We start from the raw sequence: 17,973 nt of genomic DNA, 5'->3' as shown, positions 1-17,973 counted from the left end.
AAACACAGTTGTTAATGGGGTCAGCAGTGACTGTGACACCAAGGCTGTCTGATAGGCATTCAAAGATTTTTGTCAGAATGAGGTTAATTTGGTGCAGGCCCAAAATATGTTGCCCAGTGATGAAGAGCTAGACTGCAACGTTTACAGGTTGGATCTTAAACAAGGTAAATGTGCTCTGTGGAACAATTACCATAAAGGAAGGAAACTCCACAAAATAAAGTTTTGGGGACCGTCCCTGTATATTGTCCTGCAGACAAATAAAGCAAAAAAGACGCAAAAATGGATCAAGAGTACTTATTTAGTAATAGTTGACTAAGTTGCTTTAACAAAATGGCATTTATATAGAAAAGTGAATTATGGGAATAGGAAATGGTTGGCATGATGTGAAGCTGAATTCAGGAGTCAGAAACGCTGTCAGTTTGGAGGAACTGGAATTGATGTCTATGGTGAGAGGTGGAAGTGATGCCATATGGAGTCGCCGGAAGTGACGTCATGGCGGATATTTTGGAACCCGGAAATAGCGGCAATTATTTTTCTTCAGTTTTCCTGTTGAGAGAAGAGGTTCAGGTACGTACCACATGACAATCCATCATCTCACGATATTTCACTCACTTTTGAGCTTTTTGACTGCCTCCTAATCGCACGTGTGTGACAGCCCATTAAGTTAAATAATTGAATGCTTTATGTATATTGAGCTAGAATGTATTCTACGCTTGGTAGCGTTCCAATCTTTTTCAGAGATATTAAGTGAAAGATCCTTTTCACACCGTACCGTAGGATCTTTGAAGGGAAGAGACTTGAGAGATGTTGTTACATTGAGATGTTGTCTGAGTCTTCAAGACTGATCAATAATTCTTCTGGAATAGGAATGTGTAGGAGGTATGGGAATTTACCGTATACACTTGTGGATAACTCGGGGCTTGATTTTACAGTGTAATTTCTGGTATTTTATGATGTCAGTCGTGTAAGTCAAATGCGGAAAACTCATGCTATTGGTATAAGGGATTACGATATGCTACTGCCCACCTGAGAGAGTAACCATGGGGCACACTACCCTTTATTTCTATGTATTAAGTGGATGTGACCACACGGTAATACCCAAACTATTCTGAAGCGACAATTGCACTGTTTTGTGTTTTGTGTATCTCACATACACCTTTATCGCAAGAGCATCACTTATCTACGATGGAGCATTCGATCAGAAGAAAATATGAAGCTGGTTTTAAATTAAAAGTCGTTGAAGTAGCAAAAGAAATTGGTAACTGCACTGCTGCAACAAAATTTGTTGTGTCTGAGAAACTGATGAGAGATTGGAGGAGGCAAGAAGATGTAAAAAAAAATAAAAAATGAAGTGTTATATTTTCAAACAGGCGTATAAGTCGGGGTCTGATTTTATGATCAATCTTATGCTTTATTAACTCTCTTAATGCTTTTGAACTTCTTAGGCAAATTTGACTGTATGTTGTTCATTTGGCTTCCGGAAGAAATTTGAATTAGATAATACATGTGAAATGTTTCAGGCTCACACTCTGTAGTATTTTGTTTTGGAAATGTGTTTCCAAAATTTCTGTTTGTATCTGCTGTTGAATGTTATAAAAATGAAGTTTTTTAATAATGAAATATCTTCCAGCAAGTGAAAAAAATTCTCATCCCTTCTGTAAATATTATATTGTACACAAACTCTTCTTCTGTCCTGGCCTTTAGGATTATCCAGAAGATGTGGGCACCTAAGAACAAACAGGAGAGCCAAACGCCAGTCCCACAGTTAATCAAGTAACAGAGATGATTTATAGTTTATCAACAATGCCATAAGGTAGAAAACTAAGCTTTTCTGTTTTTCACAGGACTTTTTTTTAAAACTACAAAGAAGTTATTAAGATTAATATACACTCAGAATTAGTACAAGTAATATTAATAAAAAATATATTTTATGAGGATTTTCTCCTTAAATTTCACCCTACTGTAAATAGATTCTGAAATACGGTCAGACCCAAAGAGCAATAACTTATATGTCGGTCTGAAAGAAGGATGGATGGGTGGGCAGGAGCTCCTTCTGTATCATCTCACCTGTTCTTATTCCAGGAAGGTTGACTGTCTTTTAAAATGTTTTTTTAGAAAAAAAAGATACATATACTGTGGCAGGCCGCTGGGCTTGGTACCCAGCCGGGACGCCCGATAGGAACAGAGGAAGGCTTGTACCTCCTTCAGACCATGAGGGGGCAACTGCCCTTGTTGTGTTGGGGACCGGGTGCAGGGCTTGGAAGCCCAACCCTCTAGGGGCCCGTGGTCACCACCAGGGGACACCCCAGTGCCTAGAGAGCCCTGGACCTCAGCACTTCCGCCACATCCGGAAGTGGTGGGGGAAAGAAGAACAGGGACACAGCCGGCACTTCTGCCACACAGGGGAGTGTCGGTGGAGGAGTGTCGGGAAGCACCTGGATCCAATCCGGGTGTGCATAAAAGGGGCTGCCTCCCTTCAGACAGTAACTGGAGTCGGGCAGAAGTGGACAAGAGTCATGTTGGAGAGGAGTGGAGGCGGCATGAAGAAGGCAGTCACTGGAGAGAGAGGCCTGCACTTTGGGTGATTGGTGCTGGAGGCACTGGGTTTGTGCAACATTAACTGTGTAAATATTGTAAATAAACGTGTGTTGGGTGCAAGATATGATGTCCGTCTGTCTGTGTCCGAGCTGCTTCTCACAATACTTTTTCAGCAAAACAGGCAGACTAAATAAGTAGTGGGCATTTTAGGAATTAAATCATAAGAATAATGCATGGATTAGCTGAATATCAATGTAATAATTGCATTTTGGAGAGAAAATCTAGATGGTCTAATGACGATGAACTGCAAGTCGAGGTCAGAATGACTGCTCATTAATTAATCCATACGAATCTTTTTGTTGAAAAGCACCTTTTCTTCTCCAAATCACAGTTAAAGGGATGTCTTTATTTATTTGTTTTGGAAGGTTTAAACTTAATACCTTTAAACAGAATATTTGCAAAAAATAAGGTTACATCTATTACAGTTTAAATTACAAGTCCTAAATCTAATTTCAGAGGGTCCAGCTGAGTTATTTTCATTCCATATAAACCTTCTTTTAACGGAAGAGGCTTACCTTTAAGTTGTAAATTTTGTATGTTGAATTATAGTATTACTTTCAATTGCTGATGTGATGAATGATGTGTTAGTAATATGAGCAGCAGCATAGTGGTTATAATTACAATGTCCATTGCCCATTAAATGGGCACAGTGTGCGATTCCCCTATTTAATAGGGCATCATGAAGCCCCAGTGTCCTGGCTTTGGGTTTGGGTCTAATTGCTGGAAGTGCTCTCCTTGTTTTCTCCACACTTCTGTTTTGTTTTTTACTACTCTTTGTCTTTGCCCTCTGAAGCATCTGAAATGTCATCTCCAGATTCTACTTTTTGTGCGCTTATCACACCACTTTACGTTTTTGCACAAGAGCAGGCTGGTGTCAACAAGTGTCTAACTGTGATATTATTAAGAGAAAGAAAGATCATTTTGAGGAACTCTGGTGCATTTGCCGTCCTCCTCAGAACAAGTGCCAGGCACATTGGTTGAGTCTGTTTCTCTGGTTTTGTGCGCTCTGCAAGCTATTTTTATAATAAAATACTAATGTCAGTGTGTCTGTCTGGTTACTCTGACCAATCTGATTTGTTCGATTTGGCTTCACTCTGATCGGTCAGTTTTGCTATGGTTGCTCAGTTAAACGTGATTAAGATAGGAAGCACCGGGCAAGAGAGGTTGACTCACATGAAGATACCTGAGGACGGTCATAGGAAGAATCCAGAGAGCTGCCTTCAAACACAGGAAGTATTCACAAAATTACAAATGGTACTTTCACACCAGGTAATCGGGGCCCATCTCCCATTACTTGTAGTGAATAAGTAGATAGATAGATAGATAGATAGATAGATAGATAGATAGATAGATAGATAGAGATGATAGATAGATAGATAGATAGATAGATAGATAGATAGATAGATAGATAGATAGATAGATAGATAGATAGATAGATAGATAGATAGATAGATAGATAGATAGATAGATAGATAGATAGATAGATAGATAGATAGATAGATAGATAGATAGAAGTGGGAAAAAGACTTCATGGGAAGGATAGGAGCGGTCCTTTACAATACTGTGAGGTCTGCAGAAGCAATGCTGGATAATGTTGTCTTTAATGGAGTGCAGCAATGTCCCAATGATATTGTCTGCTCTATGTAATATCTGTTCTAGGAACTTGCAGTCAGAGACACTGCAGTTGCCAAACCAGACGATGATGCAGTTAGTCAAAATGTCCTTGTAGAATGTGTTGAAAATACATACCCAAACTATTCTGAAGCGACGATTGCACTGTTTTGTGTTTTGTGTATCTCACATAGATAGATAGATAGATAGATAGATAGATAGATAGATAGATAGATAGATAGATAGACAGACAGACAGACAGACAGACAGACAGACAGACAGACAGACAGACAGATAGATAGATAGATAGATAGATAGATAGATAGATAGATAGATAGATAGATAGATAGATAGATAGATACCTTTATTAATCCCCAAGGGGAAATTCACATACTCTAGCAGCAGCATACTGATAAAAGCAAAATTAATAAAAGAGTGACAAAAATGCACTGCAAGTTAAAAAATCCAAGGTGGACAGTGCAAGGCAGGTATAACACACAATAACTTTGTATAATGTTAACGTTTACCCCCCCGGCTGGAATTGAAGAGTCGCATAGTGTGGGGGAGGAACGATCTCCTCAGTCTGTCAGTGGACCAGGATGGTGACAGCAGTCTGTCGCTGAAGCTGCTTCTCTGTCTGGAGATGATCCTGTTCAGTTGATGCAGTGGATTCTCCATGATTGACAGGAGCCTGCTCAGCGCCCGTTGCTCTGCACACAGATGTCAAACTGTCCAACAATAGAGCCTGCCTTCCTCACCAGTTATTAAATATTTTAAATTTCTTTTCTATTCTTCATCTTTAGCAAGTAATCAAATAATTTTGTAGTGGCAATCCTATTGTGAGCACTGCTGCCTCGCAGTTGGGATACCTGGGGACCTGGGTTCGCTTCCCGGGTCCTCCCCTGCGTGGAGTTTGCATGTTCTCCCCCGTGTCTGCGTGGGTTTCATCAAGGCGGTCCAGTTTCCTCCCACAGTCCAAAGGACATGCTGGTTAGGTAGATTGGCGATTCTAAATTGGCCCTAGTGTATGCTTGGTGTGTGTGTGGGTGTGGTTTGTGTGTGTCCTACGGTGGGTTGGCACCCTGCCTGGGGATTGGTTCCTGCCTTTTGCCCTGTGTTGGCTGGGATTGGCTTCAGCAGACCTCTGTGACCCTGTGTTCAGATTCAGCGGGTTGGAAAATGTGGGTTTCTTTTCTATTCTTCATCTTTAGCAAGTAATGAAATAATTTTGCAGTGGCAAGCCTATAGTGGTGGATTAGATCCTGAGTTGAAAAATAGAAAGCACTGCAAATTATGGGGATATTTCAGCCAATTTGTCTCTTTGCATGTAACACAAGAACTGTGCCTTGAGACTGACAAACTGGGATGGCGGTTGCTAATACAGAAAACCTAAAGGGTGAACTCCAATTAACTTGGCATCACACACCTCAGTCTCTCTGGAAAAACTAGTGGTAGTATTGTGGAATAGAAACCCCATCTGAAAGATGAATCTCATCATAATTTATTAAAAGATTGAGCAGAATGTGTTCCCATACTTGGTTCTTTTCTTGTTTGTAATTTTCATAAAAAGATAACAAGATACACTTGTGGTTTGGAGGGTGTCTAATTTTTCTTATTTGTGACTTTCAGAGAAGGCTGTCAAGATACACTTGTGGTATCTAATTTGGAAAGGTGAGGGTAGCACCTCAGCTGTTTGTGGGTGACATTGTCTTATTTGCTGCGTACAGTGATTGGTTCATACCTCAGTGAGATATGACTAGAAATATGAATCATCTGAGGTTGCATGACTCTCCAAACTGGAATTAACTTGACAATAGTTTATGAGTAGTGAATAATAATGGAGTATAATAATAACTTCTGATATCATTTTTACCAATAAATATGTATATTACAGGTACTGGTCATAAAATTTAGAATATCATGACAAAGTTGATTTATTTCAGTAATTCCATTCAAAAAGTGAAACTTGTATATTAGATTCATTCATTACGCACAGACTGATGTATTTCAAATGTTTATTTTTTTTAATGTTGATGATTATAACTAACAACTAATGAAAGTCCCAAATTCAGTATCTCGGAAAATTAGAATATCAATTAAGACCAATGCATAAAAAGGATTTTTTAGAAATGTTGGCCAACTGAAAGGTATGAACATGAAAAGTATGAGCATGTACAGCACTCAATATTTAGTTGGGGCTCCTTTGGCCTGGATTACTGCAGCAATGCGGCGTGGCATGGAGTCGATCAGTCTGTGGCACTGCTCAGGTGTTATGAGAGCCCATGTTGCTCTGATAGTGGCCTCAGCTCTTCTGAATTGTTGGGTCTGGCGTATTGCATCTTCCTCTTCACAATACCCCATAGATTTTCTATGGGGTTAAGGTCAGGCGAGTTTGCTGGCCAATCAAGAACAGGGATACCATGGTCCTTAAACCAGGTACTGGTAGCTTTGGCACTGTGTGCAGGTGCCAGGTCCTGTTGGAAAAATGAAATCTGCATCTCCATAAAGTTCGTCAGCAGCAGGAAGCATGAAGTGCTCTAAAACTTCCTGGTAGACGGCTGCGTTGACCTTGGACCTCAGAAAACACAATGGACCAACACCAGCAGATGACATGGCACTCAAACCATCACTGACTGTGGAAACTTTACACTGGACCCTCACGCAACGTGGATTCTGTGCCTCTTCTCTCTTCCTCCAGACTCTGGGACCTTGATTTCCAAAGGAAATGCCAAAATTTACTTTCATCAGAGAACATAACTTTGGACCACTCAGCAGCAGTCCAATGGCGAGACGCTTCTGACGCTGTCTCTTGTTCAAGAGTGGCTTGAACAAGGAATGCGACAGCTGAAACCCATGTCTTGCATACATCTGTGCGTGGTGGTTCTTGAAGCACTGACTCCAGCTGCAGTCCACTCTTTGTGAATCTCCCCACATTTTTGAATGGGTTTTGTTTCACAATCCTCTCCAGGGTGCGGTTATCCCTATTGCTTGTACACTTTTTTTCTACCACATCTTGTCCTTCCCTTCGCCTCTCTATTAATGTGCTTGGACACAGAGCTCTGTGAACAGCCAGCCTCTTTAGCAATGACCTTTTGTGTCTTGCCCTTCTTGGGCAAGGTGTCAATGGTCGTCTTTTGGACAACTGTCAAGTCAGCAGTCTTCCCCATGATTGTGTAGCCTACAGAACTAGACTGAGAGACCATTTAAAGGCTTTTGCAGGTGTTTTGAGTTAATTACAGTAGCTGATTAGAGTGTGGCACCAGGTGTCTTCAATATTGAACCTTTTCACGATATTCTAATTTTTCCGAGATACTGAATTTGGGACTTTCATTAGTTGTCAGTTATAATCATCAAAATTAAAAGAAATAAACATTTGAAATTCATCAGTCTGTGTGTAATGAATGGATCTAATATACAAGTTTCACTTTTTGAATGGAATTACTGAAATAAATCAACTTTGTCATGATATTCTAATTTTATGACCAGCACCTGTATATTAAATTCCTTGTTACCTGTCTTAATGTTTTTGAACTTCTCAGGTGAATTTGACTGCAAATTGTTCATTTGACTTCTTCATAAAGTTTGGATTATAGGATCCATGTCAAATATCTGAGGTTTACGGAAAGTGTTTCCTAAAGTTATGTTTCTACCTACTGTGGAATATTAATTAAAAATTCATGCAACAAGGGAAAATATATTTGTCAACCCCCCTTCATATTTTATGGAGTGGACATTGTTCTAAGCATGCCTTTAGGATTGTCCAGATGGCTATGTGACTGTTGCGTGCATCTATGGAAAAACAGGAGAGCAAAATGCCAGTTTTCCAGTTCTTTCAACAACAGAGATCATTGTTAACAACGCACATATATACTGCAATTCATGGTAAGAATTCCATGTTGGAGCAACGTGTCACACATCAGCAAGGAGCATGGCAGAAATTGAGTCCTTTTTCTGCAACAGTGTAATTTCAAAGGGGCTTTGGCCACCACAGTCGCTGGATCTGACACCACCAGACTTTTTACTTTGGATATGCTTAAAGGAAAAGTCTATCGGTACAAGCCTTGCACTGTGGAAGATCTGAAGGAAAACATACACCCTCGAAACACTTGTCGTTACGTTCAGGAATATGGAGCGCCATGTCGAGGCCACTGACATTTTTCCTTCCTTGTCTGTTTTTTCACTAGTTTTGCATTTGGCTACGGTCAGTGTCACTACTGGTAGCATGAGGACATACCTGGACCATACAGAGGTTGCACAGGTAGTCCAACTTCTCCAGTGTGGCACATCAATGTGTGCCATTGCCAGAAGGTTTGCAGTCTCCCAGCACAGTCTCAAGAGCATGGAGGAGATTCCAGGAGACATGCAGTTATTCTAGGAGAGCTGGACAGGACCGTAGATGGTCCTTAACCCTTCAGCCGGACCGGTGTATCTGCTCCTTTGGGCAAGGAGGAACAGGATGAGCACTGCCAGAGCCCTACAAAATGACCTCCAGCAGGCCACTGGTGTGAATGTCTCTGACCAAACAATCAGAAACAGACTTCATGAGTGTGGTCTGAGGGCCTGAAGTCCTCTCGTGGGCCTTGTGCTCACTGCCCACCCAGCACCGTGGACCTCGATTGGCATTTGTCATAGAATTCCAGAATTGGCAGATGAGAGCAGGATCACCCCTGTTCAGCATGACTGGTTTGGTGGTGGGTCAGTGATGGTCTGGAGAGGCATATCCATGGAGGGAGGCCCTGACATCTGCAAGCTAGACAATGGCACCTTGACTGCCATTAGGTATTTGGATGAAATCCTTGGACACATTGTCAGACCCTATGCTGGTACATTGGGTCCTGGGTTTCTCCTTGTGCACAGCAATGCCAGGCCTTTTATGGCGAGAGTATGCAGGCAGTTCCTGGACGATGCAGGAATTGATACCATTGACTGGCCCCCACACATTTTGTTTCGGTCCATCTGAAACCGCATGGTTGCACCTCAGACTGTCCAGAAGCTCAGTGATGCCCTAGTCAAAATCTGGGAGGAGATCCCCCAGGACTTCATCCGTCATCTCATTAGGAACATGCCCCCCCATCCCCCCCACACCCCAACGTTGTCAGGCATGCATACAAGCATGTGGGGGCCATACAAACTACTGAGTAAGAGTTGGAATTGCTGCAATGAAATTTCAACAAGATGGACTAGCCCACCTACTGCATCATTTTGTCACTTTGATTTTCGAGGTGTCTTTGAATTCAGCCCTCTATAGGTTGTTCATTTTCATTACCAACAAACAATGTGGCATCCTTTTATTCCTAACACATTACCAAGTACAATATATATCGGTATAGATATACAACATGATTTTTTTCCCATTGATATCTGATGTGTTTTCAAAGTGTTCCTTTAATTTTTTGGGCAGTTTTATATCCCCAGCAGGTTATCTAAAATTTTTTGCCGCTCATCTTATCTCATTTTCTGAAGCCACTTTTCCGGCTAAATTTCACAGTGGCAGGAGGCCAAGCAGGTCAGCCCAGACTTCACTGTCCCTAGCTACTGATTTCAGCTCTTTCTGGGGAATTCCCAGTGGGACAAGCCCCTAGCAGCTCTAGGTGAGTAATCCGGGGAACATCTGTATGAAATGCCCAAAGTACCTCAAATGGCTCCTCTCAAGTAGCAGGAGCAGTGACTCTACTCTGAGACTCTCGTGAATTACTGAGTGCCTCACCCTATCACAAAGTGTCAGTCCAGCTGTACTATGAAGAAACCTTGCTTCTGCTGCTTGTCCCTAGCTGAGGATAGGGATGTAGATAAACCAGAAAAGCATTTGGTCTTGAGATTCATTTCCCTCCTCATCATCATAAATGGGTACTGTGTATGCAGTGCAATTGTAGTCACTCCAATCCACTTGTTGATCTCACTATCCAGTTTTCCATCACGCGTGAACAAGGTCCAAAAATACTTGCACTCCTTTTATAAAGACAGTTGCTCCCCCCAAACCTAGAGAAACCAATTCATCCTTTTTGGAAAGAGAACCATGACATCAGAATTGGAGGTGGTGATCATCATTGAAACCTTTTCATAATCAGTAGCTAACTGCTAACGTACAGTATGTGCCGAAGTTCACAGTCAGAAGAGACAAAAAGGACAACATTATCTGCACCCCTAGCCTACCTAGTTGGACACCCTCACATCCTTGGCTGCACCTTAAGAACCTGTCCATTAAAACCACAAACAGTGTTTAAGAAATCATCTGACTGAGCAGTATCCAGAAGGGAAACAGCTGGAGATTTTATGCTTGGCAATTATGGCAGTGCACGCTTTCATATGCGTCACACTGAGTACAGGTGCTGGCGTATTTAATGATCCACACAGTGTTCAAAAGCCATTAAGAAGGCTAACAGAATGGTGAGTTATAAAGCACAATGTGAAGAGTTCAAGTCCAAGGAGGTCATGTTCCAGTTTCATAATGCACTGGTGAAGCCTCAATTGGAGTAATGTGTCTCAGTACTGTGTATCAGTTTTGATCTCCAAGCTAAAACAAGGACATAGAATCTCTAGAAAATGTCCAGAGAAGAGTTGATTTCAGGACAATAGGGGATGAGTTATGAGGAAAGATTAAAAGAACTGAGCCTTTTCAGTTTAAGTAAAAGAAGATTAAGAGGAGACATGATTGCTTAAAATTATGAAAGGAATTAGTCTAGTGGATCGAGACGGCGACTTTAAAATGAGTTGATCAAGAACATGGGGACACCATTGGAAACTTCTTTTCTTCACTCAGATAACTACAGACACATAGAATAAGTGACCAAGTTGTGTGGTAGCCAGTAGGACTTTAGGGACCTTCAAAATTCACTTATTTTGGAATAATTAAGTGGATAGGACTGGCAAGCTTTGTTGGTCTGAATGGCCTGTTTTCGTTTAGTTTTCGTCATTATCTAAAAAAACAGATAATGGTAGATTTTTGTGTTAAGAATAGTATCATATAGTAATGGTGACTGAAAGTTTAAGCAAAGACAACTTTAATACAAACAGGCAAAAGTTTTCCATTCTTCCAGAATGAATGCTTGTGCTTCTGTAATAAGCTTCTCTTTGCGGGCTTCACAGTGTCTGAGGTACGCAGATCTGTCAGAGGCTAAAAGCTGTCCTTGTTGCAGCTGGATACTTCTGTCCCTTTTAGAGGACATCTCCTCTTTATTCATTTACAACCCAGGCGGCAGAATAAAGTAAATATTAAATGCCAGCATGCGGAGAAGATAAGAAATGTTTATTCACTCAATATAGATTTAACATGCTAAATATGCCATAATCAGAAGCAAATAAAAAGGCAAATAATTCTGGTAAAAATCACACCATAAAACCTGGATATTTCTAGGAATTGTCACAGATGGCTGAGGTGTGACAGCGTTCGGTGAGGCTCTTCTCTTGCGTTTCTGCACAGTATGAATCTTCTGATCTTTGTGTTTTTCCTCTTTGTGGTTTCACTTGTAGTTGTTGACATTTTAAAGGGTGTTAGGGCCAAGGTGAGTAGCCCTATGTCATTTTGGCAGACTATATTCGCAGATGTTCACAAGGTGTTCACACTCAAAAGTAGTCAAAGATTCAAGGACTTCACTTTTAAAATGAAAGAAAGTCCAGAAAAAGGACCAGTATACCATTGAAATGTTGACCGATTGCCCATTTGCGGTTTTCATTTCTAATGTCATCTGTCTGCTAGACATGTCCAGTTCTTTGTGGTTAACTACAACTTTAATCGAGATCAGAAGTTCAAGTAAGACAAAATAAAAATTGTAAAAGTCACACTTCTATGCTGCAAAGTCACAATTCTATGCTGCAGCCATCATTCAGAAAATGATTTTAACAGAGAAAGTTAAAAGATATCTAAAAAGATAAAGCCCTGAAGGAACAATCTTGATTATTTCTACTACATCTTAAAATCATATTCCCTAACACCTATTAATGATGAAATGTTTAAAACTAAATGAACTTTATCAGTTAAGTTGAGTTAATTGTAGTATACAGACATGAACATCCACTCAGCTGTTCTGGAGTCATGACTGGTTTTTGTGGTGTTGGTTCTTGCGAGTACGACTCCTCAATGCAATTCTTGAAACTTCATAAAGCCTACATTTCAAATTGCATGAACAATAAAGTAAATACAAAATTTTGTGGAAGTAGACAAAGCTGTTTTTGAATGATGTGTAGTTTTTATGTTGGTCCCCCAATGTGTATGTCATTTTGGCTTGGCTGCCCAATGCATCTGTCATGTGATCCGACACCCTGTGACATATACTGGAAGTAGAAGATTCAGAAAATGGATGGAAAATCAAATCAAATAAAGCGGTTGTTAGCTTTTTTGAAATCAACAATGTCATTTTTTAAGTTGTTGGATTTAGTCTGAGGGACACAAGAGCTTGCGTGAGGAAATTGTGCAGATGTAAGAATAAGAAGTTCATGCAATGAAAGCGTATGACAGGTTTAAATAGTAACAATTATATTTGTGTTTATGTATCTTCAGAATCTGTTTGTAATTCGAAAAAGCTGCAGTTGGAATTCAAATAAAATGATTTACCAAACATGTGAAAGTAAGCCTGTCCCTAAACCTCCTTCTATATTGGCTGTTCTGATGCGTCAATAGTCACATTAGTGTATAAAATTCCTTTCCAAGTTCCCTCTTCAGTTATGATTGTTTCAGTGCCATTGCAATCGATTTTCTTAATTTTAGCTCTAAATGGAACAACAGCATTATCATTTTTGTTAACAATTAATTGAGCCACAACCTTTTTCCTTGAAGGAACAGTAATTGTGGTCTCATCAGCAACTGTTATTGTCTTCTCCAAGGTAGAGGATTTCTGATATGATCCATTGTAAGACACTGTGGCACCACACTTTGCAAATAGTACATCACAAGACAACGTTGAACTGAAACCCCAAGCGTTGGTCCAGGTGGTCGTTTCACTGGTTTTGTCAGTCCAAGACAGTTTGAAAGTGTGACTTTGATTAATGCTGGTATTGTTAGTGTAGGCTTGTTCTGTTACAGCAGTAGGTGTTTTGATTTTGTCTGGCTGAAAATCTTTGACTTCAATACTGAGGATTGAAAAAGATGGTTCGACAATATCGCCAATGCTTACGTCATATTTACAACACTCATCTGGCCCTTCTTTTGCTGCCTCGATATTCTGTCTCGCTCTCTGTATTCTACTCACATACAATCCATTGTCAGCTCTGAGGAGGATCTTATTGTTGTCAGTAAAGACACTAAATTTACAGTAATCATCTGGGGAAGACTTCACTGGTCTAATGTACTGAATGCCACCTTCATCATATCTACTCAGATATTTTCCCCTTGGATCTTTCAGAAGGACTTTCCCATCTGGGCATTTTGAGACTTGAAATTTGCACCACTGGTCTTTGTTTGCTTTTGCAGGTTCAAGGTACATCGACTCATTAGTTCCTATGCAGCTCAAGAAGTTTCCATTATCAGCCTTCAGAGCAACTCCCTCCTTCTTATCGATGTACATGTCCAGCGGGCCAAGTGAACTTACTATGGGCTGCAAATGGAAGACAAAAACCCAGATATATATATATTAATTGTAACATGTACTAGTTACTGTGTTCATATTATTAATAGTAACATTTATATTTTTGACAACAGAAAATACAAATATTTAACGATTATCAAAACATAAAATTTATAGGAGCATATAATAAAAACATTTTCGAAAATACTGACAAAAAAATATGAAACAGGATGTTGTCAGTTTTTGTGATATACTGTCAGTTGAAAAATCCCACCACACAACTTTATTGTACAATCTTTGTTATACGGTATAATCCCTTATTTAGCAGTTAAAGAATAACTTTTCAAGTTGATGTTATTTCTTGACAACCATGGTATGTAACCATTTGCTTTATGACATTGTGGTCTAAAGTTAAAAGTTTTCTATAAAATTCCTTGTATATGTATGAAAATAAATGTGGTTCTGATTCTGATTCAAAATTAAAATAAAGTTCTTACCCACACTTCTGTTTTATAATGAAGGCAATGGGGCATGGAGCACCACCGGAAATAAAAGCCTACCGATAATACTGGTAATACTTTGAAGTGGCAAATATTTTCATATTTTTATAAACATAGTTTTCATGCTCATAATGTAAAAGGCACTGGAAAATAATAATTTCATCCATATTCCTGGTATTGTGTTTCTTGAGCTAAGGATGCGTTTTCTGTTTGCTTGTATGATAGCAGTAACTTCTTGGGAGGAGTTCTCACATAAATATGGAAGTAAATCAACACGATGCCAAGCACCCGGCAGAAAAGGTTTATATTAATTTTATTGTTTGAGAGAAAACCAGAACCCCAAACCCTTTTCTGTGTCGTTTCTCTTTGCTTACAATGAAAAAAAAATAATTCAAAATACAAACTGAGAGCAAAACTGAAACATTAGAAACAATGCAGTAGCATAAAAATCAATGCTTCAGTCTAAACAAGTACTGAGAGGCCCCAACACAGATAGCTGTTTCAACGTTAGATATGTTTAAGTCACTCACCATTGTTACAGCTATTGGACAGTAGTCAGTTACCTGAAAGAGAAAAGCAAAAATAAAATTAATCAAAGTTGGTTCAACGTTATTTATTTATATTTTAGAGTTTCGTGAAAAAACAAAAACCCAAAAACGAAACATTTAGGTTTTCAAAAATGTTTTAGGTTACCCAGCATTGTACATTCGTGACCCAGTGCCGGGTCGCAACCCACCGTTTGGGAAACGCTGTTGTAAGAGATTAGAACATTAGAACAATTTGGTAAAAGCAGACCATTCATTCCATCAAAGCTAATCAATCCATTATTCTGACTATTACACTCATTAATCTATAAATCACAAAGGATGTGAGGAGTTTAACTATGTTTTTAGGGGTGTCATAAATTTATGATGTTTCAGATATTTTTGTAATGGCAGGGACCTGGCAACACTGGGGATGTTTGCATTTATTAGCGTAGCCCAAGTACTTTTTAAACTGTGGATAAAGGATGGTGACATAGGGGAGAAGGTTGGGACAGACAAGGTTTAATAATGTAAATCATAGTGGTATCAATGAATCTAAACAAGAAAACTTTGATGACAGAAAAAAAATTTAACAGATTTAAAATTCTAATTCAGTAAAGAAAAATTAGCATAGATGAGCCAAAAAGGCTTACGTGTATTGCAAATAAAGTAATTGTACTTGAGATTTCTTTAACTGTACAGAAATATTAGATTATGCTGCAACAGAAAAATATACATCCATCTATCCATTTTCCAACCCGCTGAATCCGAACACAGGGTCACGGGGGTCTGCTGGAGCCAATCCCAGCCAACACAGGGCACAAGGGCAGGAAACAATCCTGGGCAGGGTGCCAACCCACCGCAGGACACACACAAACACACCCACACACCAAGCACACACTAGGGCCAATTTAGAATCGCCAATCCACCTAACCTGCATGTCTTTGGACTGTGGGAGGAAACCGGAGCGCCCCGGAGGAAACCCACACAGACACGGGGGAGAACATGCAAACTCCACGCAGGGAGGACCCGGGAAGCGAACCCAGGTCCCAGATCACCCAACTGCGAGGCAGCAGCGCTACCCACTGCGCCTTAGTGCCACCCAACAGTAACATAATTATAGTAAAATCTAATAGATCTTCATACTGTAACTGTATACTTTATACTGTAAAACTGTAATATGAATCATTGCCTGTTCCAGTGAGGAAGCCACTTCATCTACTCTTCATCTGGCCCTGTCCCATCTAGACAAACAAGACACTTGTGCTAGAAGTCTGTTTATAGAAGTAAGTTCAGCATTCAACACCATCATCCCCCAGAAGCTGAGTCTGCTAGGCTACAACTAATCCCTATGCATCTGGAACATGGACTTAACTACGGAGAGTCCCCAGGAAGTCCATATCAGAAACACCATCTCCAGTACCATTACGCTAAGCACTGGCTCCCCCCAGGACTGTGTTATTTGTCCCATTTCTGTTCACTTTGCTGACTCACAAGTGTACAGCTGTGTACAGCTCTAACGCCATCATTAAGTCTGTCTGCTGATGACGCAATGGTGTTAGGCTTCATTGGGAATGGTGTGCACCTGTCAGCTGACCTTAGTAATTAGCACCACCTCCACAGTAAAGAAGGCACAGCAGCGTCTCCACATCCTTTAACAGCTAAGGAAGGCAAGCCTAACTGCCCTTATTTTCAACACATTCTACAAGGACATTTTGACTAACTGCATCATCGTCTGGTTTGGCAACTGCAGTGTCTCTGACTGCAAGTTCCTAGAACAGATATTACACAGAGCAGACAATATCATTGGGACATTGCTGCACTCCATTAAAGACAACATTATCCAGCATTGCTTCTGCAGACCTCACAGTATTGTGAAGGACCGCTCCTATCCTTCCCATGAAGTCTTTTTCCCACTTCTATCTATCTATCTATCTATCTATCTATCTATCTATCTATCTATCTATCTATCTATCTATCTATCTATCTATCTATCTATCTATCTATCTATCTATCTATCTATCTATCTATCTATCTATCTATCTATCTATCTATCTATCTATGTTGTTTTAGTCATAGATGAACAACTTAGCTACAAGCTTATGTAAGAAATAAATAAATCTTACCCAGAAATACACACAAGTTAAACTTGTAAACTTGTTTTTTTTTTCAGCTTCTCAATGAGACTCAGTCTGTCTGGTGCTTCTGACCTCCAGCTCAGCCAGGACACTTCTACCACTCAGGTTAAAACTTTGCTCTTTTTATCTATTTTTTTGCTCTTTTCTGATTGGTCAGCACTCCTTTTTAGCCCTAAGTGTTTACTTTGTTGTGTTTTGCCAGTCACATGGCTCTAGAAGATATTTACTCATCTTATGCATGTCTGAAATTTATTTGAAATAATTCAAACATGCAAGCAAACCGGTTTAGCTTTCTCAGATCATATTAAAGCGCGACCCTCCTGTTGTCTTTAACTAGACTCTGAAACTATTTAAATATCTTCCACTTACTATGTATAGTATATGCCTAACTAACCAATCTTTTTGAAATGACTTTATATCTTTAATAATACTTTTCATTTCTATAGTGATTTATTCACTATGTAAAATGCTTTGCAAACTCCACGCAGGGAGGAGCCAGGACGCTTATTAACAAACCACTCCATTTTCTTTATTAGTTTTGCTGATATTGCCTTACTTTAACCCTTTAAACTCAGCCCTATTGTTTTGGACCCACCAGCAGGACTAAGCAATAATGAAAATTGTTTTGTTTTTTTAAAATCAGCATAAATTCATTAGTTTCTGCAATTTTTTTTTCTTCCTTCAAAGATGTTCATATTGCTTCATCACATCAACAACACCTGGACTTCTTGACCATCCTGATTCAATTGTGTACAATTTCATGGACAGGCTATTATCTACTAAATGTGCGCGAGTGGAGTTTCAGATTTTAAATGACACCACATACCACCTTCTATGTTTTCCACTTTCTCATTTTCAGAACATATTCCTTTTTTGTAACTCTTGCAACTACTGGTGTCGTAATTAGGATACGCAGTATGATTTCTTTACCACCTCTATGTGTTCTAACAGAGCACGATCTGTCCTTCAAAATGATACACAGGCCCTTCAATAATGGATATTTACGCTATGGATACATATTAGAAAGCAGTAAAAGAGGAGGAAAAGAATCTTGTTTTTGTACTGCTTCAAAACAGTAAAACAAGACATACTAACTGTACAT

At 39.7% G+C, this 17,973-nt stretch overlaps 1 protein-coding gene across 2 annotated transcripts in view; it reads right to left on the bottom strand.

The window, feature by feature from the left end:
* The window catches only part of LOC114644913 (uncharacterized), a 248,549-nt gene extending 231,589 nt beyond the window's left edge, over positions 1 to 16,960 (bottom strand). Inside the window, exon 1 of one of the 2 annotated variants that reach the window (XM_051924485.1) lies at positions 16,944 to 16,960. The gene's annotated coding sequence lies outside the window, so the exon portion shown is untranslated. Of the gene's footprint in view, positions 1 to 16,859 lie in introns of both variants that reach the window. The other variant, XM_051924486.1, reaches the window with a different exon arrangement.
* Between the last annotated feature and the right edge of the window lie 1,013 nt (positions 16,961 to 17,973).

Source organism: Erpetoichthys calabaricus, chromosome 3 (assembly GCF_900747795.2).
Source record: "Erpetoichthys calabaricus chromosome 3, fErpCal1.3, whole genome shotgun sequence".
Taxonomy (NCBI): domain Eukaryota; kingdom Metazoa; phylum Chordata; class Cladistia; order Polypteriformes; family Polypteridae; genus Erpetoichthys; species Erpetoichthys calabaricus.
The sequence above is the reverse complement of the archived record's forward strand: the minus strand, read 5'-3'. Positions and strand labels throughout refer to the sequence as shown.